Source organism: Alligator sinensis, unplaced genomic scaffold (genome assembly GCF_000455745.1).
Source record: "Alligator sinensis unplaced genomic scaffold, ASM45574v1 scaffold257_1, whole genome shotgun sequence".
Classification (NCBI taxonomy): Eukaryota; Metazoa; Chordata; order Crocodylia; family Alligatoridae; genus Alligator; species Alligator sinensis.
This window is the reverse complement of record NW_005842263.1, coordinates 520,567-525,312: the sequence shown is the minus strand read 5'-3', so window position 1 is coordinate 525,312 and position 4,746 is coordinate 520,567.

Below are 4,746 nucleotides of genomic sequence, written 5' to 3'. Positions count from 1 at the left end.
CTTCCCCTTCCCCTCCCCCGCGCGGCAGCCGGGGGGCGAGGCGGGAGCAGGCGCTGCCCGCGGCTCTGGCCAGGCTCCAGGGCTCCCCCCTGCCACCGCCGCGGCCGCCTGCCCAGCCGCCTTGGGGCGCCGAAATCCTCGGCCCCAGCACAGCCCCGCTTCCGCAAGAGCCCCAAGCAGCTTCCTTGGAGGTAGAGGAGAGGCAGAGACGATGTGAAGCAGAGGGAAGGCGGCTGCTTTCACATCCCTGCCCCAGCACTTCCCAGCGGCTCCTAGGCTTTGAATCCTTGCTGCACCACTGACCTGGGCTCCACAGGCCAAGGCTCCAGAAGGCCAGGCATTTATTCAGAGCTGGGGACCAGGCCAAGCAGCCCTTGCCCTGCCGATAAGCCTTCTTTTCTGAGGGCGAATTGCCCAGCTCTGAATGAGCACCTTCTGTCTCCCAGGCTTGGCATGAATGCTGCTACTGCCTGCGGGAGTCCTGGAGCCCCCAGGACCTTGCTTGCAGTTCATGCCCTCCTTTAGGAAACCCCTCATTCTAGCCTTCCCCCAGCCCACTCTTTTTTGGTATTGGTTTTACTCAGAGTTTAAAATAGCTGAGTTTTGCAGATTTAAGGCATGTCTACATGTGCTCTTACAGGCACCTAAACTTAACCTGCATTTGCCTAATGTACATTAAGGTGAATTAGGAGTGCGTCTACACATGCACGTGCTAAGGCACATTAACACTGCGTGTGTGGACCGACTTGGGACCAAAGTTAGTCCCAAATCAGTCAACATACAGAGTGTTACTGTGCCTTAGCATGTTTACACATGCATTAAGGCACTTTAGTTATTTGCTTTTGTAGGTATCAAACTGAGGTGTGAATAGCCTAAAATCACCATTTTTAAGTTGCATTAAGGGCACACACATGTACACCTGCACCCTTAGTGTGCCTTAAAAATGGCTAACGTGTCTTATCAGCATGTGCAGACACACCTTTCATTTCAAACCCCCTTAGAACTGAGGTTATCATCTAGCCCAATGCAAAGAATAAGCATAAAATATCTACTGGCTACTTGAAGGGGGAGAGGGGTTAGAAACAGGCTCTTGCTTTCCCAGATGCACGGAAACTTGTTAAAAATGGGAATTACCAGCTGGACGACCTTACTATTCATCTCTAGCCCCGGTTGTGTTTGCTACTGAGGAACAGAGCAGGGCTCTGGTCAGTTAGACAGCCCTGCCTGCTGGAGAGAAGGCAGTCCACACAGGTCAGCACAACTCACTAGTGGAGGGGCCAGGGTGTTATTTGAGGCCCTTCCCAAAGTGCAGGGTCTCCACAACAGCAAGTTCCTGCTAGTCAAGCCGTAGGAGTTGACCTGTTTGTCTGAGTCAAGAAGAAAGGGTGTAGGGAGCTGCACTGTGCTTTGGCTTCCTGATGTGTGCTGGTTAAGTGCTCCTTCTGGTTTCCTAGGGCACGTCTACACCTGCATTAACATGCTTTAGTTAAACTGCATTAAATCCAGTGCTTCTGGGCATTTATAGACCTGCTCCAGGAGGTGGGGGAGAGCCCTGCTCTGAGAGCCATGCTAATTAAAAGCACCCGGAGTGTCACGTGCATCAGTGTCCCGGTGCTGAAAAATGGTGGCAGGGCACTTTGAACTAAAGCTCATCAAACAAGCTTTAGTTTAAGGTGTCCTGCCACTATTTTTCAGCATGGGGATGCTGACTAGGGTTACCATACGTCTGGGTTTTCCCAGACTTGTCCTCTTTTTTGGCTCCCTGTCCTTGTGTCCCAGTGGGTTTTTAAAATGGGAGCAAATGTCTGGGTTTTTCTTCCTCTGCTTTCCTGGGCACTACCAGCTTGGGACTGCTTGGGGTTGGGAGCAGTGGGCAAGGTGACTGGCTGTCTGGGGTCATATGCTTTGCAAGCGGGCCCCGGCAAACTCCCAGGTAAGAGACCCAGAGTGTGTGCAGTGTGTGAGTGCATGTGTGTGTGCACATGTGTGGGAGCTGTGTGGGCAGCATGCCTAGAGGGGCAGGGGCTGAGCTGGGGAGTGAGGGGCACTGGCAGGGCTGGGGGGGCAAGGGGCTGTGGATCAGGAGTGAGGGGTGCCAACAGGGCTGGGGGGGCAGAGTGAGGGGCAGAAGCAGGGCACGGGCATATCACTGCCCCCACCCTAATCATATACCTCTCCTCCCTCTTTGCCCCCTCCCCACCACCCTGCCCCCCGCACAGTTGTCATCTTCTTTTGGTACTGGAAATATGGTAAAACTAGACACGCGATGCTGGAGTCTGCTGGAGCATGGTAATTACCATGCTGGAATTACAGTGCATCGTATGTATAGGAGCCCATTGTGGGGTACTAGGAAAATGTGCATTAGCCTGTCTTAATGCACATTAACTAAAGAGCACAGGGCTCCTATATATGTGCAGGGAGCCTGCTTTGACATGCTGTAATTCCAGCATGTAGGGGCAGACTCTATTAATCAAGTCTGCTGGAGCGTGGAAATTAACACACTCCAGCAGCCTCCAGTGTCACATATATCAGCGTCCCCATGCTGAAAAATAGTGGCAGAGCACTTTAAACTAAAGCTGGTTTGACAAGCTTTAGTTCAAAGTGCCCCACCACCTTTTTTCAGTGCAGGGATGCTGATACACATGACGGTCTAGGCGCTTTTAGTTAGTTCGGCTCTTGGAGCTGTGCTAATTAAAGTGCCCACCGTGCCTCGAGAGCATGTGTATAAACACCTACAGTTTTTAAGTGATGCTTAATGTTCATTAGCCTATTTTAATGGACGTTGACTAAATAGCACTTTTTTTTAGTGACACTTTAATGCACATTAAAATAGGCTAATGTGTATTAAAGCACACATGTATACGCACCCCTTAAGTCTAGCAGGGAGGAAAAATTAAGTCCTTCACTTCTCTTCCTATGTAGAAACTGGTGTGAAGCACTGTTATAGATATACCCTTCAGGTAGCCTGTATATATAGACCATATATAATGTCCTTCTGGTCTTTATGATCCGATATATAATATTGTTTATACAGTTTGCCACAGCAAACGCTCAATGGCAGGCATTATTTTGAAACACAGGTGTGTTACCTTGGTGTTTTTCTAGATGTAAAAGTTGTATGGCTTGTGCACAAGTGTCAGTTGCTGATTCAAGAATAACTCTGTTCTGTCAGGAGAGCTCTTTGGCTAATAAATATCAAATTGTATTAATGGATTCTGAGCAAGAATGTAAAGCTAGTGAACCCAATACTTCAATAGCAAAGATATTCTTCATGCTTAGTGCCCAGGTATCTTTGTAATATCTTTTATTAGACCAGCTCTATAGCCAGGAGAGTTGTTGGGCAAGCTTTCAGGCATCAGGTATGCCCTGGAACATCATGGCTATGACAACAATCCTATTATAAGCCAAGGTAGTGAGGATTACGTTACAGAGCTGCTCAGCTCCCCATGTAAAGGCCAAAATAACTAAAAATTAAAGTTGAAAACATGTTTCTCTGGAGTCCCAGCAAGACCCCTAAACTATATCACACTGGCTTTAAAAATGCAAGAACTCCACATATGGTTCAAAAGCTTGGAAACAAGGAGTCGCACAGCTTTGAGTCAGCAATAGACTAGTTTATATGTATGTATAAATGTTTTAAAAGGATTTGCACTTTGCTCTTTACATAAGTATACCCGGAAATTATACACGCTCTGTTTACAGCTTTGTAGGAACCTGGTCCTGCAGGTGACAGGAAGTTTGGTGGATGACTTGGAACAAAGGGAAAGAAAATACTGCATCTTGCTACATCAGGGGTGTCCAACCTTTTCGAATGTGGGGCTGGATCATGAACTTTTTATCACCCAGTGGGCTGGCGAGTCATATTCAAAGACCTCACAGGAAGTGGTATCACATCAGGAAGTGATGTCACGTGACCTTTGACACCAATGAAGTTGCAGGAAGTGACAATGAAATGGATCTAACCAGTTCAAAACTCTCCCTCTATAGCATCCACCTCTGCCAGTGTTCGGGACAGGATACTGAGCTAGATGGACCATTGGGGCTGACCAAGCATGGCGTTTTTTATGCTCTTATGTTCTTTGGCTGAGCTTCCAAACTATGGCTGAGATTTGCAAAAAGGGGTAGATAGGCATGTTACAAAGTTGTCATAAAAGTTTTGGAGCCCTCTAAATCCCATTCATTTTAATGGAAATTGGCCTTTTGATTCAGCTTTGAAAATCTCAGCCCAAGGTGCCAACCAAATAAGTAAAAATATATTTTGCCTTTCTATGCAGTGCATCTATGTGGGGCTCTCCAAGCATTTTACAAACATTAAATAAACCTCAGGATATCCCTGCTTTTCAGAAGAAATGTGGTGGTGAGGACATTTTGGGAACATCTCTCACTCTCTGTGTGTGATCTGCTTCTACTTTCTTGGACCACCCTAGAAGGGCCCTCAGTGCCTCATTTCCAGTTCAGAGCAGGTAAAGTGTAAGTGGGTAGGAAGGGCTTATTTTTTGGCAGCAGGTTTGAGTGGTTTGAAGCTAGTGAAGATGTACCCACAATTAGTCACTGACCAGAGTGGGAACACAGTTGTCCTCACTTATTAACATGGCTCCAAGGCCCTGCACTGTCACTGCCTACATGTTGCTCTCATGTCCTCTTGCTTTCCTAAATCTCATGAGAGTAGAGGATTCCCATCATGCCTCCTGAACTGCCGTCACCAGATAGCTGTCCTGGTTCTAAGTTTGTGCTTCTGACTCTTTC